General features: G+C 45.3%; 1 protein-coding gene and 1 long non-coding RNA gene across 7 annotated transcripts in view; one reads left to right on the forward strand and one right to left on the reverse strand.

Annotated features, from left to right (window-relative positions):
* Positions 1 to 27,082, reverse strand: part of KCNIP1 (potassium voltage-gated channel interacting protein 1) — a 422,695-nt gene that overhangs the window by 59,281 nt on the left and 336,332 nt on the right. The window lies entirely within an intron of this gene.
* On the forward strand, positions 22,663 to 24,284 carry LOC146395633 (uncharacterized). Its single transcript, XR_014830890.1, has 2 exons — positions 22,663 to 22,818; positions 23,857 to 24,284. It is a non-coding gene; the product is annotated as an uncharacterized LOC146395633 (long non-coding RNA).

Here is a 27,082-nt window from a genome sequence, read left to right on the forward strand (position 1 = left end):
AAGGTGGAAACCTTGGTCTCTCTGCTTAAAGCAGCTAGAATGCAGGGGTTGGTGCTTCCCAGCAGGAAGAGTAACGAGCACATTTATTAACAACTGCACAGCGTGAGTGTCGCTTGCCACTGTGAATCATTTTTTGGTTGGAGCAAAACTTAACTGTTGTTGGTGGACATTCATTTGTAACTAAAGCCAGAGAGTAATGGCATTTAAATATCCACTGACATGTTTCAATTTCTACCTCTTTTGCTTTCTCCAGAGCAAACAGAGGATGAGAAGGCATCCTCTGTTGTAATTTCTTTTTTTCCTCTTTTCTTTACTTTTTTTTTTTTTTTTTAAGATTTTTTAGGAGATTCCCGAGCTAGGGGTCAAATCGAAGGTGCAGCTGCTGGCCTACACCACAGCCACAGCAACACCAGATCTGAGCTGCGTCTGTGACCTACACCACTGCTCACGGCAACACTGGATCCTTAACCCCTGAGCAAGATTGAACCCGCATCCTCATGGATACTAGTCAGATCCTTAACTCACTGAGCAACAACAGGAGCTCCTCTGTTGCAATTTCAACACACATTCTTAGCTTCCTTCTTTCCCTCCTCTCCTTCATTGCTTTCTTCCGTCCTGCCTTCCTCTCTCCAATATCATGTTCCCTAGGCAGAAGGGATACCATTGTGACTAAGATGTTTCTCAACCATTAAGGAGTCTCTAGTCCAGTGACTCTTCTTACAAACAGAAACACAGATGGGCACCCATTCCAGCCAACTTTGTTCCAGACTGAATGCATCTGACACTGCCTTCCTGGCACCCAGAACTTGACTTGCACTGCCTGGCCTGTTCTCTTGTCTATCTACCCATGTGGACCCTTATCTACCCATGTGGACGTCTTTCTCTTGTCTTTGCCTATCTAAAGCCAACTTGGTCATCTTTCAGACCCGAGCTGAAGTCCTGACTCTCCACACTCTTTTAATCTGCTCTTCTTTCTCTGAATGCAGAGCACATATATGTCAATCGTGGGCTCTGGGGGGAAATCTCTTGCATCAGTTTCTTGCACTGCTGATCAGCTCTCAGTTACAATCGTGAGGGTTATTATTAACGAAGGAAGGCAGCGTGGCATAGACACAAGGATGGGGGATCGAAAGGCAGGCCTGGGACCATTCGTGTCTCTGACACTCACTAGCTGGATTAACGTCAAATGACTTGACCTTGTTGAAGCATTTTTTTCTCACCTGTCAAATAGATGCAGTAATGCTTCCTGAGCCCCAGGACACCTCTGTTGGCCAGGAATACATGGATGGTTTCAAAGGCTCTGGAAGGAACATCCACCTTCTCTCCCCCCAGGGATGCACCTGTCCAGGGCCTGACATGGGACAGACCATGGGCTGAGCTTTGAAAACTGGAGGGAGGGATGTTTACTTGTGTATTTATCTACCTAGTAGAACCCCAAATCCATTTTCTATGGAATCTTAGAACATTAGATGGGAACAGTAACCCTGAGAAAGCCTCCTCAAGAATTCTCCAGTAACCACGGATTCTCAGCCCTGTAGCGCCTGAGATATGACACATTCCTACTGGGGACAGTGGTCAAGGCAGGGACTCTTGCTTGATGATATGGGGAGTGAACTGGAGAGAGGATTTCAGAATCTCCAAGAGGCTGATGTGCATCATTAGGAAAAGTTCCTCAAGCGATTTTTTCTGTATGCTCATCACTCACTGGAACCAATACACTCTAACTCCTTTAAGAAGTGTTATAATATTTCAGGCATAGAAAGAGGTATGAAAAGTAATCTGATGAATACTCATATTCCATCTTAGGAAATAAAGTTCTATCAGTAGAGTTGAAGCCCGTGTACCATGCTTTGATTGCAACTCCTTCCCCTGCCCCCTAAAGTAATCACATCCTGAATTCAGTAATTTTAATTTCCATGCATTTCTTTTTTTTTTTTTCTTTTCATGGCCACACCTGTGGCATATGGAAGCTTCCAGGGTAGGGGTCGAATTGGAGCTGCAGCTGCAGTCCTATGCCACAGCTCGCAGCAATGCTGGATCCTTAACCCAGTGAGCGAGGCCAGGGATCAAACTTGCATTCTCATGGACACTATGTCAGGTTCTTAACTCACTGAGCCACAACGGAACTCCTCCACGTATTTCTTTTTACTTGTACCACATACACGTATATATGGGTATTCCTAAAGAAGTACAGAGCATCATTTTCATGTTATTAAACATTACATAGATATAATGTTACATAGAGTCATACCACATGTAGGCTTCTGTAACTTGCTTTTGTTACTTTGCTCAATCTATGTTTATGAAATTCATTCATGTTGACATATGAAACTGTAGTTCCTTCATTTTCAATGTTGTATTATTTCTCGTTAAATGGCTATGCCATGATAAACATGCCATTCAATTGTTAGTAGAGTTAGGTTGTTAGCTCTTCTCTGCTATTGCAAACTTTGCAGCTCTGATCATTACTGGACATGATGCATATCTGCAAGAGCTCTTTTTGGGTGGTGGTTCTCAATGGCAGTTTTGTCCCCCAAGGGACACTTGTCAATGTCCCGAGACATTTTTGGTTATCACAACTAGAGGTGCTACTGGAATCTTATGAATAGAAGCCAGGGATGTTGCTAAATACCCTACAATGCACAGGCCATCCCTCACAACAGAGAAATATCTGTCCCCAAAGTCAAGAGTGTGGAGTGGAGAAACTCTGCTTTGGAAGAAGAGTGGAAATGCCACATCACAAGGTTTGTGTGTCTTCAACTTAAATAATGCTAAATTGTTTTCCAAAGTGGTTCTATTAATTTACACTCGAATCAGTGGTATGTGTATGAACTCCAGGGAGTTCCCATTGTTTGGCTCAACTACTATTTATGAGGACATGGGTTTGATTCCTGGCCCTGTTCAGTGGGTTAAAGGATCTGGTGTTGCCGTGAGCTGTGTTGTAGGCTGCAGATACAGCTTGGATCCCACGTTGCTGTGACTGTGGGTAGGCTGGCAGCTGCAGCTCCAATTCGACCCCTAGCCTGGGAACTTCCATATGCCTCAGGTGTGGCCCTAAAAAAAACCCAACAAAACAAAACAAAACAAAAAAACTCCAACTCACCCCCATTTTACAGATTAAAAACCCAAGGTCTGGAGGAGTGGAGCAACTTGGACAAGAGTACAGGATGACAAGGACATTAGTAAAGCTTTGACATGATGCTCTGTTTCCCCAGAGAGGACACATCAAAGGCAGATAAATCTAGTCCTTCAATGCAAGAGGCATTACAAAGTGTCTGTTATGTGCCAGTTGCTATTTACACTCACTGTCTCTAATCTTGCAAAACTGTAGAAAGTGGTATCAGAGAACAGCCCAGCACACAATAGCATGGACTCTGAAGTCAGATAAACCTGGAGTTGGGCCCTGGAATAGTTATCTACTAACCTTGCACTTTGGGAAAGTTACTTGACTTCAAACAACTTCAATTTCCTTATCTGTAAAATGGGGATCATTATAGTATCTGTGTTATACTATTGTTTTGATGGAAATAATGCATAAATGGTAGCCGTCATCGTCATCATCATCACTGTCACTTAATAGAGCAGGAATAGAGCCTCTTGAGTTTAGGTGAGTTGCAAAAGGTCACAGCTAGTAAATGGCAGGACTAGAATTTGAACTTAGGTCTGTCTGACTCCAAAGCCGATCTCATTTAATAATTGTGTCATGATGCCTCCCCCAGAGGGGAGGACTCCTGGCCCCGTCCCACTAATTTGGATTTTTTTTTGTGTGTGTGGGGGTGTACAGCCCATATAAATGACTAAAAGTCAGACTTTGTCAAACACTTTTAAATAACAAATTTTAATGGTTTCATGAATATTTAGTAACTCAACTAAGTAAAACAAATGCTGCCAAGACATCAGTCCCCCGGGGACCTGCTGTAATAGATAGATGAGGATGAGCTGTAATTAGAATATGGACGGCATGGTGGGTCTACAGAGTATGGAAACAACTTAGTCTCTTGCAGATTAGGAGTATCTCTTTTACCATGTTATTGTTATTAACCGGCTCCATCCTTGAAGACAAACCAACTGAAACCCATCACCTCTGCAAAGGATAACAAATTTAAAATTAATAGTGTCAGGATGAATGATGCTTGGCTTCCTACACCCAGTTTGCAAATCATGTCCTCCAATATCCCGCCCCCCCTTTCCTCCTGGGAGGACATTTGTCTTCAGAGGCTGGCAGTGAGGCATTTGCCCTTACATGCATTATGACATATTTTACATATGCTCCAAGAAGCCAGAGCTAAATTACACTGGTGAGTTATTAAAAACACCTCTCAATGCTATTATTATTTATTGCACTTCCAACTCTCTGCAGCAGCTGATTATACTGCTTAATCTTGTATTTTTTAAAAAAAAAAAATCCCCACCCTGAAATTAATTCTCCCTGCGCTTGAGTAAGCAAGGTCAGCCACGCCAAGCACCCTTTGGAAAAGAAGGTTTGGATTTGGGAGAGCAGTCTGACAGCCCTGGGATTGAGCCTCTGTTTCCCCAGAGGAAAACAGAGGCTCACTATTTCCTTATATTTCTCATGAAATATGAACAGCTCTTCTCCAAGGCATCTCCAGGGGGAGTTTTCCAAATTGCAGGTCTCACCACACACATTCCATCCTTTTTTTTTTTTTTCTTTTTTTTCAGTTGCCTACATTGCTTACATTAGTGGTTCTCAATCCTGACTGCCTATTAGAATCTCGTGGGACTATTTTATTATTTTATTTTATTTTGCCCTTTTAGGGCTGTACCTGTGGCATATGGAAGTTCCCAGGCTGGGGGTCAAATCAGAGCTGTAGGTGCTGGCCTGCACCACAGCCACAGCAACGCCAGATGAGAGCTGCGTCTGTGACCTACACCAAGGGGTCTTTCACCCACTGAGTGAGGCCAGGGATCGAATCCACAACTTTATGGATACTAGTTGGCTTCGTTACCACTGAACCATGATGGAAACTCCCATCCATTCCTTCTATACAGTGTCCACACTATCTCTGGCTGACATTGAAGGTCCTTGGTGATCTGGCCCCTGTCTACCTCCCAACCTCACCTCTGGCAGCCCTGCCTTTCATTCAGGGCACAGTTATCACAGGGACCTGTGTTTCTCCAGTGTCAGGCTCTGCCTTCTGAGCTTTCCTACCTGTTTGTCCTTTCACTTGAAATTCTGCCTCCACCCTTACTTCTTTTCTTTTCCTCTAAGGCTCATCTTAGGAACGTTCTCCTTTGGGAAGCTTCTGCCATTTCTTACCTGCTTTCATGAAACCCTGCACTTATGTCTATTGGGGCACTTGGCACACTGGTTTGGTATTTATGCATCTGTTTCTTGCCACCCTGTGGACTGCTTGAGAGCAAGGGTAGATCTGAGTTGTTTAAGTTCCCAGAATAAGGTCTAGACCGCATGCTTCAGAAATTAAGAAATCCCCAAATGGAAGCAATGGAGTGGAAAGGAAAGAGCCGAAACTCATTTATTCAAACTCCTTTACTCATTCGTTCATTCAATCATTCATTCAACAAATATTTACTGACTGGTCATTATGAGCCAGCCACTGCTCTAAACACTAGAAATACAACAATCAGAAATCAATGGCTATTGATTGCCAAGGGGGAAGGGGAGGGAGTGGGATGAACTGAGGATTCGAGGTTAATAGATGCAAACTATAGCCTTTGGCATGGATAAGCAATGAGATCCTGCTGTGTAACACTGGGAACTATATCCAGTCCCTTATGATGGAGCATGATAATGTGAGCAAAAAGAATGTATGTATGTATGTGTGACTGGGTCACCTTGCTGTACAGTAGAAAATTGACAGAACACTGCCAGCCTGCTAGAATGGAAAAAAATAAAAATCATTAAAAAAAGAAATCAATGGTTATGGTACTAATGGCCCAATGAAGGAGAGGGACACAATTCAAATAATAGCACAAGCATACAATTACAAGCTGTGGTAAGTGCTATAAAGGAAAAACATTCAGGGCTATGCCAACATAAACATAGGACCCAACACAGGCTGGAATTGGGAGTTTCATCAAGGATGCCTTCCTTGAGGAAGTGATGCTTGAGGTAAGAGCTGAAGGATCATTAGGCATTAGCTAGATGACAGGTAGGTCAAGAGCATGTAAGGAAAAGGGACAGTATGTGCAAAGGTCCTGAGGTGAGTGACAGTATGTGCAAAGGTCCTGAGTGTTGAGAGGTGTTTGGGAACTGACTGCAGGTTAGTGTTAGAGGCAGGGGTGGATAATGTGGTGACAAAAAAGACTGGAAGGCATTCTAGGGTCAGGCCATGCAGAGTTTTACACTGTGTTAAGGATTCGTTTATCCTGGGCACAGTGAATTTTAAGCAAAGGAATAACATGAGTGTAAGTGTGTGTGTGTGTGTGTGTGTGTGTGTGTGTGTGTGTGTGTGTGTGTGTGTTTTGAATTTTATGTCTTCAATGTAGAGAACAGAATACAAAGTGATAAAGTACACAGAGATTGTGGGGTATGTGTGGCCCTGCAGGCTGCCTCAGATATCACAGTGATGGCAAAGGTGGAAATAATAAAGAGCTACATTGAGGTGAGAAGCCCTCTAGAGGTCCCTATGGAGACAGCTTGACCATATTTCATGGTCATAGGCCTGCTCCAGGGTGTCCCCCATCTAAAACAAAAGATCATACTGGTGAAGGCTCAACCTTCCCTGGGATAAGCTGGTTTGGGGGCTTCTGTTTTAGAGGGGAGCTCTCCTAGCCTGTCACACTTGAGCTCAGGCTAGCTCTATACTTTCTATTCATGTCTCTAGGATAAAGAGGTCAGAGAACTGGACTTTACCTCTAAGTGATAAATTCTTTTTTTAAGAACTTCTAGGTCTTGGAAGGGTTAGGTCAGCTCCAGAGTGGACTTAATTTGCTACCTTGAAAGGAATGAGACGTTGGGATGGTCTAGTTCATTATTTCCTTCCACTCATCCATATCTATCCACCCACCCACCCATCCATCCATCCACCCACCCATCCAAAAAATAGTCACTGAGAAAATATGCGAGGAGAGTCCAAAACCTGGTCTCTTGATCCCTAATACAGTACTTGCTCTTCCCTGGTCCACATCTGTCATTGTGAGTTAAGGTCTCTCAGCTCTTGCCAAGGAGATAAAGTCTGGCCCAGACACTATCACAGAATTTTGTTCTTTCATTTCTTTGGTTGCTGAGTTGGAGCCCCAGGCAAACCTTGAATTCTTCTCTCCTGATTTAATTGGCCCATTATTTTAAACTTTTGTAGATAAGGGAATAAAAAAGTCAGTGGAATATTGTCTTCATCACATTCAAATTAATATGCTTCATTACCATAAAGACAAGGAGTGTGGTTGCAATATTTTCTAAAAACTTTTAATTGAACAGAACATGGGGGGGGGGATGGAAACCACCAAGCTCAGATGTTGTTTTTCACTTTCGCAGAATGTAAGCTGTTTGTGATCTACTCATCTCATTAGTGTTAATTATGAACTAAAATAAAATGGCATTTAACACTGTGCTGAGACTTTAATTAAAGTCAAACCTTCACACCCAGGAACTCTCTGAAATCCAAGGTATTTATTCTAAAAGGTTATAAACCTCTGCTGGACCAGTGGTACAGCTATACCCACTCCATCACCTGCTCTGTGAAGGCTACTACTTCTGACAATCATCCATCCATCCATCCATCCATCCATCCATCCATCCATCCATCTATCCCTTCAACAAATAAACTTTTACTTTAGCATTCAAACTTTAGAGTAGTTTTAGGGGAAGAAGACAAATATTTGTTAAATACCACTATATTTATCATTTAAATATATCATCTGAAGCCTAATACAGCACCAGTAACACAAGTAACATTCAAGTAAGGGCAGTTAGTGATATTGTATACAATATACACTACCTCATTTAATCATCAAAAGCAGTCCCATGAGTCTGGAACAGTTTATTATTTTATCTATTTTGCCAGAAGTAAAACTGAGGTCCAGAGATGTTAGGTGACTCGCCCAAAGGCATATTTACTCCACATTTTCCTGCTTTACAATGCTGAGCTGGAAAGGGCATTCTGGATTATCTACATTCGTTCATTCATTCATTCAACAAACATAGATCACCTACTCTGCACCTGGATCTGTGCTAGGGGCTGGAGAGAGCTCTATCCCACTGCTTACAGGGTCAGTGGGGGTAGGCAGACAGTTGAGTGGAGATGACAAGTCAGTGCGATGGGTGCTGAGAGAGAAGCAGAAGAACTGGAGGAGCATGACACAGGGCTACCACGTCCAGCCTGGGCATCCAGGAAGGACTTAGGAGGCAAGACCAGTGGAACAGTTTCACCCTGGGTTCCTACAGAAAGACCTGGTCAGAAGGGTGGCCTCATGGTTCTTCTTCCAGGGACTCTGGAAAACCCAAGCTCAGGTGCCCAGCAGAAACAATGGCCTAAGGTCCAATTAGCCAGACTGCAAGTTAAATACCTAGAAACCATCTGCACACAGCATGTCAATAATGACCAACTCATCGGGGCTGCCTGGCATCAGGCTCAGTGAATAATGTTCAAACAAACGTCAGTGCTCAGCATGGACTCGGCACTAACAGGTATTACAAATACCTAATTCCCTTCCTCCCCTGTCATAATTCCCCACCTCTTCCTGGTTTCTGGGTTCTGATACCCTAACTGGGCTCTTCCCCTGCATACCCCAGTCTCTTTATTTGAAGGAAAAGTCAACACAAGAAAGCAATCACTGATATGGTCAGAGATTCAGGGATTTTTAGGGCTGACTCATTGCTTAATGACAAGGGAGGAGGTGGTAGCCCAGACCAGGGCAAGCCACCTGCCCCTCGTCAAACAACAGAACCAGAATGTGGGCTGAGGACTCTTGACTTCAGTTTGGTGGTATTTCCCTTTTCCTAATCCAGCCCAGTGGGGAATCTTTGAGGAGATTCTCTTATACTAAGTGGGAGGTCAGGATGCTGTGGAAGGGATTCTTCTCCATAGATGAGCTTCCTGTTTGCCCAACTTTGCTTTACCGACTCCCCTCCCGTCCCACCCTGCCAAGAGCCTTTCTGCTTAGGGACTCTGGCTGTCTGTGACCTGCCTCATCAGCTCAATGCTTAACCTCTCAGAGGTTTCTTCTCTCAAGCTTTATCTTCATGGAAAAGAGAAGCAGTTTCAAGGAAAGGCACATATTGCTTTTGGCATGGCCACATCTCTTGCCTGTGAAGTTTTTAGCAGTGAACCCTGTGACTCCAAGTGGCCAGTTGTATCTTAATGTGCCCTCAATCACAGTGATTACTTTAGGGAAGGATTCATGACCTGATCACAGCCAATGGGGTTCTATGAACCTCTGGGATTCAGTTACCTGAGCCAATAAATTCCCTGTAACTTAAACAATTTTAGGATAATTTTGTTGTTGTTGTTTTTAGGGCCGCACCTGTGGCACATGGAGGTTCCTGGACTAGGGGTTGAAGAGGAGCTACAGCTGCCAGCCTATGCCACAGCTACAGCAATGCCGGATCAGAGGTGCGTCTGCGTCCTAGACCACAGCTCATAGCAACGCCGGATCCACTGAGCAAGGCCAGGGATTGAACCTGCATCCTCATGGATACTCGTCAGGGTTTGTTACTGCTGAGCCACATGGGAGCTCCCTAGGATAATTTTTCTGTTACTTGCAGCTGAGTTCCGAATGACGAAATAGTAAAAACAATAACTAATAAGAATTGACGGCTTCCTCTGTACCTGGTACTGTTTTGAGTTCTTACTTTTGTGAACTTATCTAGTATTCATTGCAATCTTCCAGATATGCAATATTGCTATTCTTATATTGGACCTGGTGAGGTTAAATAAAAGGGAACCTGGCAGGCAGGTGATGGATTTGGGATTTAAATCTGAGTAACCCAGCTGTAGCACCCATGTTCTCAACAACAATGCAATACCGCCCCCCCATATATCATTTTCAGTAAACCCCCTCTTTTCTCCTTGCTGGTCTTGTAAAGCTGCATCCAGTCTGCCCAAATTCTTGGGAAGGACCAGGTCAATTTCCTAAGTTCCCCGTGGAGGAAGCAGTTTGCTTATGCAAGTATGTCCCTCCCATGGGCCTGCCTCAGACACGAAGCCTGTACTTCTCTCATTAGAAGGTGTGATTATTTGGATTATCATTACTAACTGTATTTGGAATAACAGCTTTTACTTGCTGAAGACAAGCTACGTGCCAGGCTTTCTTTTAAGCACATTTATACACATCATCTCACTTGATTCTTAGAAAAGAGGAAAGTGAAGCCAAACATGGTGCCCAAGGTCACTGGCCTAGGAATCACTCTCATCCTCAGTGCCTGCTGGAGGACGCGCCCTGACTCCTGGGCCTGTGGTCACCCAGCAGGAGAAGTGGGCAGAGGCCAGTGAACAGGCAACTTGAAAAAGGCCAGAATGACTTATGTGCTCCAACCACAGCTGGGGGGGCAGGGAGGCAAACCAGTCGCTTGGTCTGATGGAGAAGATCACGAATGAAAGTACAGAAAGGGCTTGTTACGGAGCAGCAACTAGCAAAAGAGACCAGGAGGAAACACCCAAACTGTGAGCTGTGGCTTTCTCTGCTCTTGGGTTATTACGGATAATTATCTTCATCCCTATTCTTTCATATCAGTGTTAAATTGCCCATAACAAGCATGACTTACTTTTATGCTCATAAAGAAAATGAAACAAAATAACAACCCATTATGAAAATTAATATAGAATTCTCAAATAAAAGGAATCCAGGTTCCTTGGAGAGATGGCTGATTCTAAGACTGGGGCAGGAAATATACAAAATGAGCTTAAAGCATCTTGGATTGCCAGAAAGTAAGGAAATGCTCAAAAACAAACCCCAAACCCCCTACAGTGACAGGAGTATGTCAAAGACACATAGGAGCCATCTTTCTGAGGCCCTACAGGTCAAAGATGGAATAATTTGAGCAACAGAAAGGGAAAAAAATACTAGATTATAGCCCAAAGTGTAAACATGAATATATTGTTATCCATAAATATCCACTGTAATATGAACAAGTCTCTTGTACAAAAGAATTCCAGATCATTTTCTTTTGGCCACACCTTCAACATGTGGAAATTCCCGGGCCAGGGATCAAACCTACGCTATAGCAGTGGCCTGAGCTGTTGCAGTGACAACATTAGACCCTTAACCCACTGTGCCACAGGGGAACTCCAAGAATTCCAAATAATTTACTCCACCCTCAATGAAGTTGAGCCTAACTCCCCAATCCTTAGGTGGGGCCTATGCATAGTGACTTCCTTTCAAAGAGGACAGTATGGAAAAGGGGAAGGAAGGAAGCTTTACAGAGGAGAAACCTGACAAACACTGCCTTTGCCCGGTGATCAAGGTCAGCATCACGGCGATAAGCCACGCTGATTACATGTACCCTTGACATGGTGTGATGTGAACGGTACTTCACTCTGTGGTCTTCCTTTCCAAACCTGTAACCCCCGTCTAAGCATAAGAAAAACTGGAGTTCCCATCGTGGCGCAGTGGTTAACGAATCCGACTAGGAACCATGAGGTTGCGAGTTCAATCCCTGGCCTTGCTCAGTGGGTTAAGGATCCGGAATTGTTGTGAGCTGTGGTGTAGGCCGCAGACGCGGCTTGGATCACGTGTTGCTGTGGCTGTGGTGTAGGTTGGTGGCTACAGCTCTGATTCGACCCCTAGCCTGGGAACCTCCATATGCCGCTGGAGCGGCCCTAGAAAAGGCAAAAAGACAAGAAAAAACAAAAACAAAAACTACAGATAAAACCCAACCGAGGGACATTCTGCAAAACTGTACAGTCACTCCTCAAAACTGTCAAGGGGGATAGTCTGAGAAACTGTCACAGCCAGTCACAGCCAAGAGGAGCCCAAGGGGACATGGACATGACATAATGTGGTTGCTTGCATGGGCTCCTGGAACAGAAAAAGGACATTAAGTAAAAGCTAAGGACCTCTGCATTAAGTATGGCCTTTAGGTAATAATAATGTAACAATATTAGTTCATTAACGGTGGTGATGGGAAGGTAAGCTGTTCATAATAGGGGAAGTTGGACTTGGGGTATATGGGGACTCTCTGTACTATTTTTGAAATTTTTCTCTAAATCTAAAACTATTCTAAAATGAAAAGTTGATTTTAAAAAAGGCAGGCATAGGAGTTCGCTAGTAGTGGCCCATGGTTACTACTAGCTGACTAGTAACCATGAGGACACATGTTCGATCCTTGGCCTTATTCTGCGGGTTAAGGACCCAGCATTGCTGTGGCTGTCGTGGAGGCCAGTAGCTGCAGCTCTGATTTGACCCCTAGCCTGGGAACTCACCGTTCCCCCACTTCCCCCCAAAAAGTCAGGCACAGGGAGTGGCAGCAGCAGATAGCGCAGAGGCTTGGGGCAATGGTTCAGCCCCAGCGGCAACTCAGCCCGAAGGAGAAACTGTTTAACTCCTGGTGACTTTCACGTTGCCTTTTTTTTCTCCCTTAGAAAAATCTAGATGTCTGTACATAAATCTGTTTGCTGGACTGGAAGGGGACAAAGTTATTGCAGCTAACTGGCCTTCCCCAAGTCCCACAGAGATCTCCTGGTGGTTAAATTCATTAACTTAGTATTTTGTAATGATTAAAACACTGATCAATAATCTGCTAGGTCTGGCCCTTAAATCAATTGCCCCATTAATAAGAATGAAAGCACCATTTTATTATCAAGCCCTGGACCTTTTGCAGAAAAGGCTTCTGGGGTTTGGGGCTTCCATCCCCTCTGCTGCTGACCAGGTTGATTAAAACTCCCATCCAGGTTCCTCAAGCCTCATGCTTGTTGTCACTTGGAACAAAATTAGCTGGAGGGAAAGACTTCTAGAAAAATGGGTTTCACTCAGTGAGACACTCATTAGTGAGTCAATTAAATTTTCTTGAGACCCTACTAAGTGCTCTGGCCTCTGCTCAAATGCCCCCTCCTTAGAGAGGCTGCCCCACCCCCACCCCATCTTTACCACCTTATCCTAAACATCACTGCCCACATGCTCTCTGGCCACTGCTTTAGTTTTCTTCAGAGCACTGATCACTGCTTGATAATATATTTAATATACTTGCTCACTGTTTCTTTTGTTTGTTTGTTTTGTTCCTTCACTAAACTGAAAGCCCCATGAAGGCTTAATTCCGAAGGCGATGGAAAGCCATGGAGAGAAGTGGCCTGGGGGGACTTGGGTTTGGAAGGATGACTCTGCCTGGAAGGCGCAGACAGAGTTGGAGGCGAGTAGAGACAGGACTGGTGGAGAGAAGATGAGGGTGCGCATAAGGCCAGAGGGAGGCGGTTCAGAGACCTGGTGAGGCTGCCTGGTGCTGATGGGATAGAGAGCAGGGCAAGGCTGCCGCGGGTCCTGGGAACTAGTATGGACAGGACTTGTGAAAAGATCGGGCGTGGGTGGAGAAGAGAGAGACTTCGAGGGTGACTCCTAGGTCTCTGGCTTGGGTACCAGTCCACCGAGGCTGGGGACACTGGGGAAGGTCACGTCGGGGAGATGACCTCCAACTCTTGGTCCTCTAGAGGAGAAACTCTGGAGACAGGAGCTGAGATCCCCATTAACTGGCCTCGCGTATGGGCTGGGTGGGGGTAGAGGGCGTGGGGTGAGAGATGACCCTCAGACCACCTCCCTTCTTGCTCCTCCTCAAAAGTGATGTCTGCACAACCGCATCTGGACCCACGGGGTCGGCATGGTGGGAACGAGTAAGTGGGGAGACACGCATACACACCTTTATGTTGAATTGCAAAGAGATGAGGCGGGTGTAGTATAGGGTGAGAGACCATAACCCAGGTGCCTTTTCAGCCTCAGCCCATTTCTTAGCACAGAGCTCAGGGTCCTTTGCTTGGGCAGGGATTACAGCTGCTGAAGGCTCCGGCAGAGGCACGGGACCCACAGGCAGCCACATGGTTTTGTCTTAAGACCTCCCCACTCCTGCTTACCCAGAGACACCACAGATGGCTCTGTCACTGTGATTCACCGACTCCTTGGAGTTAGCAGGGACTTAAATGCCAGGAGCACCATCTTCTTATTTATAAGCCAGGAGAAGATGGACATGCCATGGCCAAGGTCAGATAGGAAGCTATGGTGGATGTGACCTTCCAAGTCACGTGTGTCACTGTACGTACCTGGACAAACACCCATGTGTCCCCATGTCCACAGACATGTGCTCTCAGGGAGAAACACAGGGACACCCTCTAAGTGCTTCACACCATGGACAACCCCCAAATGCGTAACTCCAGCCTTGTCTGATCTCTCCTCAGCTCCAGACTCATATTGTCAGCTGTCTGCTCAGTATCTAACAGGGCGAATGGGGAACTCAAACATAACAGGTCCTAAACCGAACTCTGGATTTTTATCTCATCAAACCTGCTCCTAAATAGATCTTCCAGAAGGTGACAACCACATCAGGTCAAAAAGCTAGGTGTCACCTGAGAGTCTTTTCTTTCCTTCAGCCCTCCAGTCTCCATGCCAACAACTCAGGGGCAACCTGTTGGCTCTATTTCTGAAATACACCACAAATCTCTATCAGTTGCTCTCACTGGGTTCTCTAGCAAAGTGAGCTTCCTCTGTGAATAGTTGGTCTGTGCTGCTTCCAGGGACAGGACACAACTAAAGAAGAAGCAAGGGGCAGTTAAGAGCAGGGTCCCTGAGCCTTCCTGGCGGTGGTGGGGCGTGTATGGACCAGGCACAGCCAGGGGCTCTGCCTTGGTGGGTCTCTGGGGGCCATGTGAGGAGGAAAGAGAGGAAGCCTATCTCACTCTCACCTCTTTCAGATGCCCTAGTCTAGAGGCAGACACACAGGGCAGGACAGAAATCCTCGTAAGTGTGGAACAGGAAAGCTGGGGCAGAGTCCTGATCTCCACTCATGCTTGATCTTTAGCTGTCACCCGGCTAGCTGGGGAGGAACGTAAGGACAAATATCCATTAACTAGGCTTCTCATTACACAAACTCTACATCAAAAGCATTATGTTCCTGCTGGGGCTCAACGGGATCGGTGGCGTCTTAGGAGCGCTGGGAGGCACGTTCAATCGCTGGCCCCAGTGCAGTGGGTTAAGGATCCAGGGCTGCTGAAGCTGAGGCTGTGGCTTAGATCACAACTGTGCCTCAGACCTGATCCCTGGCCTGGGAACTTCATATGCCTTGGGGTGGCCGAAAAAGAAAAAAAAAAAAAAAAAAAGCATTTTGCCCTCAACTCCATTTGGCACTCTCCTGTGATTTACTTTAAGCAAATTACTCCTTTGTATAAAAATCGTTTTCCTTTAAATATTAAGGGGGAAGAAGTTTTCCATTTTCTTTGGTGTGGCGTTTATTATATCTTGAGGGCAAAGACTTCTGCTTTCAAAATGGAAATCAATGAGAAACATGATTGAATTTGGGAAACTCGGTTTTACAGCCAACAGTTCTGGACCATGTCAGAAGTTCTGAAGGCTCTAAATAGATCTATAATTCATAGGAACATTTTGGAGATTTGAAAAGTGAGTGGGTCTCACTTTGTCACACAACTGACTTCGAATGCCCTGTCACTTCAAGTCTGAAAGGTTCTATGTTCTTTTGAGACTAGAGAATCTCAGGATAGTCTTATTCTTTGTACCTTTCTCCACACTCTTTCCCACCTTAGTGGATCATGGGCAGCATTAAATGGGCCAGTGGGCATCAAGAAATAGGCCAGAGAAGTTGCCATTGTGGCTCAGTGGGTTAAGAACCTGACATTGTATCCATGAGGATGCGGATTCAATCCCTGGCCTCGCTCAGTGGGTTCAGGATCTGGCGTTGCCACAAGCCATGGTGTAGGCTGCAGATGTGGCTCAGATCTGGCATGGCTGTGGCTGTGGTGTAGGCCAGCAGCTGCAGCTATGATTTGACCCCTAGCCTGGGAACTTCCGTATGCCACAGGTGCAGCCCTAAAGAAAAAAAAAAAATGCCAGTGTAGGCAGTAAAGAGTAAGGCTTATCATCATTCCAATCTTGGGACCCCAAAGGAGCCAAGAAAAAAAAATCCAGAGGGTTATTAGGAGAGGAACAGCAGAGTCATGATGAAATGGAAATAATTTCAACAGCAAAAGCTCTTCTCTCAATGTTAAAGTTCTGAAGGAAGATTAAAACACGGAACAAAAAGGCAAGGATTCTGGTTCAGAGTCAAGTTTCAGAACTTTCCCTGTGCCGTGCAGTCTTCACTCCCCTCCACGTATTTGTGACCATGCAAGATATTTTCAAACATGCAAGACCCTGGGTGAGCCTTTGGGAAAGAATTCTCTAGAGAAACGAGGAGAAAGGGAGAAGGGAATTCTCCAAAATGTGTCAACGATGCTTCTCTCGGCCTGGCAAGGATTCAGGTGACTTGTTTTATCTGATCTCTAATCCTGTTTATTTTCCAAGTTCTCCCTAATGAACATAGACTGAATTCATAATAAACCCTGGGGTTTCTCACACGCTCTCGTGAGTTTCTATGTATTCCTCCAACACCTTGGTCACGAGTCCCCTTGAAAAAGCCTAATTTGGGTGCCCATCTGTTTCTTGTTGGGATCCCGAGGTACACTTATCCTACACAGAAGGGGATGGTAGCCACAGAGGGAAGAAAGCAAACCAATGTCAAGACATTCTAGTGAGATGCAGCCGCTTGCCAAAGGCTTTTCAAGCCCGGCCTACCTTCTTTTAGTTATTAAAAAAAACTATCATGGCTCAGTGGTTAATGAACCCAACTAGTATCCATGAGGATGCAGGTTCGATCCCTGGCCTCTCTCAGTGTGTTAAGGATCCAGCGTTGCTGTGAGCTGTGGTGTAGGTTGCAGACGCTGCTCGGATCCCGAGTTGCTCTGGCTGTGGTGTAGGCCGGTGGCTACAGCTCCAATTCAACCCCTAGCCTGGGAACCTCCATATGTCTTGGGTGCGGCCCTAAAAAGACAAAAGATTAAAAAAAAAAAAAAGTGTATAAGGGAAAACTAGCTTTTAATTATGGAGTGTAAGAGGGCTAGAGGGCTGCCGGCAAGAAATACAGCTTGTCTTTGAGGTACAGAGGCTGGAAAGAGGGTGCAGCCCACGTGTCTCCATGTTGCTGAGGCTGGGCCCCTGCACCACCTAAACTGTCTCATGCGCCACAGGCCTCATGTTTCTGGAAACATCGGCTGAGAGTCGCTCACGTTCTGCTTGCCGTGAGTCTGTCAGGGTTTGTCAGCTCTCAGGGCCCAGACAAGAATCTGAGAAGGGTTATGTGTTCAAACCCTGTTGACACTGCTGTGTTGGAAACGCGGGACCGATGCGGCCTTTGGTGGGACCCTTCTCCGTGCAGATGATCAAGTCACTGGCTCCCTTGCTTCCCGCATTCACTTTCTCCCTTCCTCACCAAACACTTGCTCTGTTCCTGCAGAAGCCCCCCAGGCGCTGTGCTAGACTCTGTGGCCTCAATGGCGCAAAAGACAGACCCTGTCTTGGCTCCCCGCCACCAGCTAGAAGAGAAAGTCTTTATATAAACAGGAGAGCCTCTGTGATGTGAGCCCTGCCCCCACCTTCTAAAACTCCTCTCCTGCCATTTCTAAGAAAAAGGGACAGCTGGGATGACACCCCATATTCTTTTGGCCTCTACAGAATCCCCATGCAATTGCATTTTATTTTATTTTATTTTATTGTATGTATGTACGTCTCTGTGTATGTATGTATGTATGATGTCTGTCTGTCTGTCTCTGTGCTTTTCCCTAGACTGAACCCTCTGCCTACAACATTTTCCTTTCGGCCCAGCCTCCTCCATCCGGGAGCCCCCTTAGAGGCCTCTTCAATGGTCCCCCTGGGGACTCCTATCCCAGCCGTTACTACATCTGAGGCCTCATCTGGTCTGTTTCCTTCCTGGAGTGTGAACCCCAGTGAAGGAAGTATGAAGCCAGAGCACCCCAGAAACACAGGCTACAGGGTCAGGCCCAGAATTATCACAAGGACTGAAAAATACAGGTTAGTTCTAGGAGATTTCTTGCACACCTGAGTCTGTGCACTGAGATGCATTCCTGGAACACCAGGATGAAGCTTGTTGCAGGGCTGGGCTCATGTACAGGCCCTATAACTGAAGGAAGCTGGTGCCTCTTGTTAGGACAGGTGTCCTAGGGGCTTGGAGAGCCTGACAGGGCTGGGCCCTGCCCTCCTTGGCCACGCCCCTCAGAGCCAGGCTTGTCCAGCCGCTTCAGGAAGGCAGGATGGCCAGAGGCCAGAGCTCCAAGCCCTGTAGTGGGAGGAAACGGCACACAAGGCCAGGGCCAGCCTGTTCTGCCCTCTCTCTCCCCCTCCCCCTCCAGCCCCCTCCACATCAGCCCTGGGAGGGGGCCCTCCCCTTGTTCCAACCCCCCCACAGGCTTTCTCTCAAATGCAGATCTTTTCTCATGTCCTGCCCTGTGGCAGAACTGATGGTGGGTCAATGAGCAAGATGATTGATTGGTCTCACGGACTCACCTCCAAAATAGGATTTCCCCCCACAGCAGGAGCACGGGAATTACACTGTGCTATAGTTGAGAGGACAACGCTTCCCCAAAAAGAATGTCAATTCTCAGAGCACAATGGGAATCAGAAGTGGAGACAGGGTTGAGATCCCGGCTATGGAAGGTGCTTGTTCTTATCACCCTGAAAGCCAAACTCCACCGCCCCCCAACCCCCTACTCTGACACACCAAGGAGAGACAGATGCAGTCTGGGCCACCTGAATGGAGACGTCAGCCCTGGCCATCAGTGTAACCAAGGCCTGTCTAGCAAAGGTGGGCATAGTGGCTGTGGTTGGCTCGTCTGGGCCGAGTCAGCTGAGACTCTGGTTTGAGTTAGATGAGCAAATGTGACCAGGTGGAGGTGAAGCTATTTTTGTAAGACAGAGAGAGAGGATGTGAGAGAATCGTGAAATGAGCGTGGAGGAGAAGAAATTCAGTCTTGCCCTCTAAAGCAATGTTCCACAGTGAGGTACAACTTCTCTGGCCCTGGTGTCCAGGTGGTGCCTCTCCCAGAGGGCACGTCCCTGGGTCGAGTGGGACCTGCATCTTAAGGTCAGTATCCATCAGACATGTGTAGCTTTCGCATAACCTGGTCTCAGTGGATGCCACCTTCATCTAATGCACAACTAAAGAGAAATTTCTCCTCATGTTGGAGAATAAAAGACTTTCTGCTGAATACAGTTTGAGTTGGTATTTTCTCATGTATTTTAAGGATGATTTAGGGAATTTCAAGAATAATTTTAACTCTGCCCAGTTGTTATCTTTTGGGCTGACTCCAGAGCCACCGAAGTCATTTTATTTTAGAACCTTCTTTATCCAGTTAACTTAACGGTCCTTATTTCTATAAGTGGTTATGCTGCAAACTTGATCTCTGTGTATTTTTAAATCCTTCCAAATTTCAGATCACCATGCTCAAAATAAAGGTTTTAGGATACACGGTTTAAAATTCAGAACCAGGTCATGTTAATATAAGCTTACTACGTTCCGAAAAGCCATCAAGAAAAATTTGCACCATTAACCAGATAATGTTCATGCAACTCATGTACCTAAAGGTGAAACTACTGGCTCCAAGAACACTCTGGAAATGAGTTCATGTTGTAATTTTCGCCAACAAATGGCCAACCTAATTTAACCACAGGTAGACTTGAGCTCTCTCCAGATGCTTGCTCTACAGGTAAATCATGCATCATATCTGCAGAGGAAAGAGTAATGAGCAAATCTAACAGGAGCTGGAATGAACACTGTGTTAAATGTTTTACCCTCATTAAATACATTAATATTCATGAGTAAATGATTATATATATGAATTTCCTATGGTAATGACCCAGATTCAGCCAAGCCTCCCCCCTTTTAAATGGATACCAGCATCAAAGTGCAGCATGGCTTTATGGTGACTAGAGCAGTACCTACAATTTCACAAATTTATGACCTATCTGTGCACATGACTGGAATGTGAGTTCATTCCGGTACAATTTACCCTTTGGCGTTTCCCCACGGCCCCCGGGCACAGAGCCTGGCCTGTGGTAGGTGCTTGGCAACATTTGACAAATGGAAACAAAGGCACCCAGGAGAATGGCACAGACACCCCACAGCAGAAGAGCACTGAGAAGGTGGGTCCCAGTGGCGACAGGGACCAGGGCAGCTTTCTTGGAGGAAGCAGGTCAGAGGTGAACCCCAGAGATGGGAGGGTTCAGGACTGATGGAAAGTTATGCAGAAGACACTTCAGAATGAGAGGAGGGAGAGACAGGTGCAAGGAAATATGAACCTCTGTAGGAAAAGGATGAGGACGGTGTGGCTTTGGTCAAAAAACCCAGAGGAATTGCTGGGTGAAGGGGTCACCTGTGGGCTGGTCAGACCAGCATACTTTTCCCTAAGAAATGTCCTTCCCCAGTTCAAATGTTTTTTTGTTTTTTTTTTTCTCTTTTCCTTTTAGGGCTGCACCCACAGCAAATGGAAGTTCCCAGGCTAGAGGTCGACTTAGAGCTGCAGCTGAGGCCTATGCCACAGCCACAGCAATGCAGGATCTGAGCTGCATCTGTGACTTATGCTGCGGCTTGCAGCGATGATGGGTCCTTAACCCACTGGGTGAGGCCAGGGATCAAGCCCATATCCTCACGGACACTATGTCCGGTTCTTAATCCCATGAGCTACAACGGGAACTCCTCAAATGTTTTTAGTGAAAACTGTAATATTCCTTAATATGAACTGGCGCCCTGGCTGCGTGATTGGGGGGGGGCATCAGTCTTGTACATGGCACACTGGAGCAGTATAGGATATTGGTTCTCTCTCTCTCTGTCTCTCTGTCTCTCTGGGAGGGCAAGCTTTTCACATAGACCTGGAGCTATTGAGAATGGTCACACTCTGCCACGTGTATTAGAAAGTGACAGCACATCTGCAGGTAAAGGGCGGCAGAGATGAGAGAGCAAGAATGTGAGAAGGAGCTGCCCAGGGCCACTGTGTCCCAGGCCCCGGTTCCTGCTGAGGCTCAGCTGCCACCCTCCATCAGTACTTCCTCCCTTTGGTTCCAGATGAGGGAAACTGGTTTCTGTTACTCTGCACCAAATGAGAGGTTTTTATGTGCATCCCCAGCATGAGTCTGAATTGAGCAGAGAGGGTCTTGCAAATTATGACACAAAACCCCATGCCAAACCCAGAGGTTGTCTCAAAGATCCATATTTTATGAGGATGATGAAGAGAGAGGAGGAGGAAGCAAAGGAGGAGATACGCTCACTCCACTCTTCCTGCTCTCTGCCAAGGTCATGGAGCTGATCACACCTGGGCGGCAGGAACACGTCTCCCCTCCCCAGGTGCACACAGCTGATGCAAAATTCTGGGTCCAGCAAACTCTGACAGATGCCATCTCCCTTGACCAGTATTGCCATCTCCCTTGACCAGTATTGACAGCCCAGAGCTGGGCTGTTTTTCCTCCACCTGCCAAATGGCAGTTCTGTCTGCCTCCTGATCCTGCCTACCTGGAACTCTGCCTTTGACATCCAGAGTCTCGCTCCCCACTCTCTCCCTGAGGATGGGAGGGGGCACAGTGCACCCCAAACTCCCCCGCTTCACCCCAACCCCCTACAGCCTGGTGTGTGTTCTCTCATCCCCAAAACGCAAAACTAAGAATAAAAAACTGGGCATAGTAATGTCTAGAACCAACCTAAACAGCTGTAAGCTTCTGGAAGGCAGGGCTGGTGCCTTAGGTTTTTGGGTTTGGGGGTAGGGTAGGAAGGAGGGAATGCACGGTGGGGTCAGGAAAGTGTTCAGGCTTTGCATAAACACTCTTGAGCTCCAGCTTCCCCATCTGTAAAATGGGAGAACAGCAACTATCTTTCTACAGGGAAGTTCGGTTTTGCTTTTTTTTTTATTATTACTCAAATGAATTTATCACATCTGTAGTTGTATAATGATCATAACAATCCAAAGTTTTAATGATAAAAAGAAAGAAGATACATGTAATGCACTAGTCTATGCTTGGCATGTGTTGCAGGCACACAGAGAAATGGCAGTCCCTCCCTGCCCCAGCAGGTACCCCGAGTCTGAAAGCCAACGTCACGCAGCCAAGCATACGTCAACACCCACCGGCTTCTCCCACCCAGCCCTCTGCTTTCATCCTGAGTGAGCAGTGCCCCACTTCCCCTCAGTCCGGCCATCTCTTCCCGCCCCCTGGGGACCTTTTTCCCCACACACCCTTAGGGACCACAGCTCTACCCTTGTCTTTGTCTCCTGCGCTTTCTGTCCCTCCCCGCCCCAGCCAGCTCCCCCATCGCTCACCCTGACAGCCACAAACGCCTATTTATTTGCCGACTAACTTCCGGGTGGTTTAATATCCCCTTGAATTACTGTACAATCTCTTTCAAGTTATATTTGATTATTTTTCACATTTAAAAACATGAACACAATTACCCCACAATGGCACGTGCCGTTACAGTGGGAAATAAAATAGTATTGCAATACCATCTGTGCATCTCAGACAAGGACTCAGTCCCTGGAAATTATGTCTCTAGCACGGAGCGAGATCTGCCGTGATAGGTACCATATAAATGCATATGAGACGATAAATAGTTACAAAGGGAGAAGATGCTGAATAATTAATCCACCCGCCTCTCCTGGAACGTTCTTTATAAATCTGTCCCAGGCGTTCATTTGTTTTTGCTTTTGTTTTTTACAGAAGCAAATATTTAAAAGTAAAAAATAAATAATGTCCAGGATGGAGTGCTATTAAAAAAAAAAAACAGTGGGAGGGAGATAGAAGATTATGGATGATGAAGATTCCCAAGATTTCTCTAACATCAACCAGATGGCACTTGTTAAGGAGATGGATGAGGTAAGATGGGACGGGGTTGTTCCTGGGAGACGGGATTGGTCTGGGATCAGGTCTAAGCAGTAGGTCTTCACGCTGGATTAATGCTATAGACTTTATAACCTGGGCCCAAGTCTATGTGTAGTTGGAGAAGGGAAAACCCATAGGGACACATTTAGAAAGTTCTAGAAATCTCCTCCCGTCCCTCAACACCACTGGATTTCCAAGAATCTCAAGATAAGTACAGGATTTTGTGTGATCTAATCCAAATTTGGCTTTGATTTGCATCCCTCTGTCCATCCCACCCCAAACCTGAAAGCACCGGATCTCAGCTGATTGGCGTCCCTCCCTCAAGGGCTGCTTATTACCCATCAAGGTGACCTGTCTTATCCTGGCAGCCCTGACTGTCAGAAAGTTCTTCCTCCAGAGGCCAGAGGCGTCTCTCTGAGACCCACCTTTCCCTACTTGTAATCCCAAGAGCCAAGAAGAGCCCAAGCCCCTCTGCCCTTCGGATATATAACCAGAGATCAAGTCCCTCCCATCCCTTCTCCTGGATCCTGGGCCTGGAAGTTCCCAGACCTGAAAGTCCTTTGAGTTCAGAAGGTTCCTTTAAAAATGTACTCCTTGGACCAGTCACTCATACCTTTTGGGGAAATACAGTGGGTTACTCTCTCTATTTCAGATCTACGTTCTTTATCAGATATACGCTTTACAAATATTTTCTCTCCCCCTGTGACTTGCCGTTTCCTTTTCTTAACAATATCTTTTGGAGCAGAAGTTACTCCAGTTTGCTAACCGAGTGGCGGTAGAAGGTGAAATGGTACAACTACTGTGGGAAATCCTAAGTTGGCAATTTATTAAAAAGTTAAGCATTTCCTTTCATATGATCGCACCCAGTGCCCCGAAAATGGCATCAAGATAATTAATGGCTGTGATAAAGAACACCAGAATATTTTCTCAAGAGAACAGAAAGCATCTCTATAAAGACTTGTACACAAATACCAGAATCGTTTTACTTGTCATAGCCAAAACACTGGAAAGAACCCAAATGTCCATCCACAGGTGAATGAATCAACTCTGCTACATCCAGACAATGTGACAACAATACCACTTAGCAATAAAAAGGGACAAAGCTGTCAACCAGATGATAACATGACTGAATCTCAAAGCCATCATGTGGCGTGGAAAAAGCCAGGTAAGAGACTACATATTGTGATTCCATTTATAGAGAAAGCTAGAAAACACAAGCTATAGTGACAAAAAGCAGATCAGAGGTGGAGGGTTGGGAGGAGGGGATTAAAAAGGGGTATAGGGAAACTTTTGGGGTGATGGCTATATTCCTCTTGATTCTGCTGGTTTCATAGTCATATATCAAAACTAATAAAATGTTACCATTTAAATACAGCTTCTTGCACCTCAACTATACTGCAATGCATCTGTTTTTAAAAAGGGAATTTGAATTTTTCCATTAAAGAGTATCCAATTTATAACCCTTAGCAATAGTTCTTAAAATCTCCTTTTCTCTCCTCCTTGATTTTCTTCTCCCAACTCCTTAGGAGCCTCTGACCGTAAAGCACAGAAAACTCTCGAGCGCTCTCATCTGCTGTGACTTTTCTGGCTCTTTCCTCTGCTGCCCCAACCCCTCTTTATTATGAAGGTCAATTTTGCCTCTCCGGCTTCTTTGCCTATTTCATTCCCTGGTTCCCTTACCTGAATTTTTCATTACAAAGGAAAGATAAAGAATCAGCTCACCTTCCTCCTGCCTCTTCCCTGTTTTCCTTGTTGGGTAACAAGCGTAGGTACCTGCCTGGTGAGGACAGGATTGTATGGGAAGGGGGACAGCGTTGGCTGGTAAATGGGGCAGGGCACTCACTAACCCAAGTGCCTTTTGGGAGTGAGAAAATGATGCTCCCTCTGAGTGGATGAATTTGAAAAATGCCTTCCATTGGGAGACCCAGACTTGTAAGTACCTGGTTTGGAGAAAATATGCATCATAGTGTAAAATAAAAGGCACCCTTTCTCGGGAGAGATATAGCCTTACAACCAGGGTGTATGGCTTGGGGAGCAGATCATGGCTGGGCTTCAGCTCCTACTCACTCCAGACTCCCCACCCTGCCTCCTACATCAAGAGCTTTTGTTCAGTGCACAAACTAAACAACAGAAAATGGCAGTCCTGGAAGGGATGCTGCTTTGATAGCAGGCAGATCCAAATATAATTGGATGGGGGGGATGTTGAGAACACTCCTGGAAATAAATCTTATCCCTGTATTTTTCATTTACAAAATGAATTTATCCATTCAACTAGCGAGGGACATTTAAATTGTATCGAGGGTGGTTTTTTGTTTTATGTTGTTGTTGTTGTTGTTGTTGTTTGCTGTTGTTAATGGTGCTGCAACAAATACACTTGCATATGTCCCTTAAAGGACTTGCTCAAGAGTTAATAGTGGCATTGTTGGGTCATTTGAAGGTTGTATAACTTGGCTAAGTATTGCCAAACAATTTTACAAGGTGAGTGTATTAATGTGCTTTCATCAGGAATGTATGAGAGTTTATAAATTCTTTATAAATTTCTTAATTCTTTATAAATTGCTGCTTTTTTTTTTTTTTTTTCCTTTTTAGGGCCATATCTGAGGCACACGGAGGTTCCCAGGCTAGGGGTCGAATTGGAGCTATAGCTTCCAGCCTACACTACCGCCACAGCAGTGCCAGTTCCGAGCCATGTCTGCGACCTACACCGCAGCTCACTGCAATGCCGGATCCTTAACCCACTGAGCGAGGCCAGGGATCGAACCTGCATCCTTATGGATGCTAGTCAGATTCGTTTCCGCTGAGCCATGACAGGAACTCCCTTTGTAAGTTTCTTAATTTAGAAGTTCTTAATTCTTTATAAATTTTTTAAGTCTTACCAACATAGTGATTGTGAAATTGTCTCGTGTTTTAACTGCATTTTTCTGATTATTAGTGAGGTTGAGCAAGTTTGCATAAAATTGTGGGCCTCTAAATACTCTTGTCTGTGAAATCCATCTCCTGCCCATTTTTTATGTTGGAGTGTTTGTTTTCTTCAGCTTGGTTCATAGGCCATATATTCTGGATACTTAGTCTTCTCTCGGTTATATGTGCGGCAAATAACTTCTCCCACTCCATGGCTTACACTTTAACCCTCTTGAAAGTGGCTTTTGGTGGACAGAGCTCTTAACATTAATGAAGTCAAATTTATTCATCTTTATGGTCTGTACTTTCAGTATCTTGTTGAATTCTTACCTAACCTGAGGCCATACATATATTTTCCTATATTGTCTTCTGAAAGTTTTATCATTTTTCTTTTGCACATTTAGGTATTTAATTCACCTGGAATTGATTTTTATGGAGGGTATGAAGCAGGAGTTCAATTTAATTTTTAAAAATTTTCCATCATAGATTACCGATCGTCCTTGCACAGTTCTAGATAAGTCTGTCATTCTCTCCACTGCTGTGTGTGTCATGTATCTGGCATCTGTATCTGTGGGAGTCGTCCTCTGAGCTACTGTTCGCCTATTTGTTTATCTCTGTACAGCCACATTCCTCTCACCACTCTTGCTTTATCCTGTCTCATTAGCTTTTTGGATCAGTCTTCCCATCGTGTTCTTCCAAAAGCATTGTTGTCATTCTTTTTTTTTTTTTTTTTTTTTTTTTGGCCATGCTCACTGCATGCAGAAGTAACGGTGCTAAGGATTGAACCTGTGCCACAGCAGCAACGACTTGAATCCTTAACCACTAGGTCAGTAGGGAACTCCAGGATTGATGTCATTTTTATTAAAGTAGAGTTGATTTACGATGTTGTGCCAATTTCTGCTGTACAGCAAAGTGACTCAGTCATACATATATATTCATTCTTTTTTTTCAATATTATTTTCCATCATGGTCTATCCCAAGAGACTGGACATAGTTCCCTGTACTATACAGCAGGACCTCATTGCTTATCCATTCTAAATATAATAGTTTGCATCCACTAACCCCAAACTCCCAGTCCATCCCTCTCCCTCCCCCCTCCCCCTTGGCCACCACAAGATTGTTCTCTATGTCTGTGAGTCTTTCTGTTTTGAGGATAGGTTCATTTGTGCCATATTTTAGATTCCACATATAAGTGGTATCATACAGTATTTGTCTTTCTCTTTCTGATTTAACTTCGTTTAGTATGAGAATCTCTAGTTGCATCCATGTTGCTACAAATGGCATTATTTTTTCTTTTTATAGATGAGTAGTATGCTATTGTATAAGTGAACATTCTTGATTATTTGTATTTCCATAG

Source organism: Sus scrofa, chromosome 16 (genome assembly GCF_054392235.1).
Source record: "Sus scrofa isolate SSC_HxYL_T2T_F1_AM1 chromosome 16, Sscrofa_HxYL_maternal_Yorkshire_Landrace_v2.0, whole genome shotgun sequence".
Classification (NCBI taxonomy): domain Eukaryota; kingdom Metazoa; phylum Chordata; class Mammalia; order Artiodactyla; family Suidae; genus Sus; species Sus scrofa.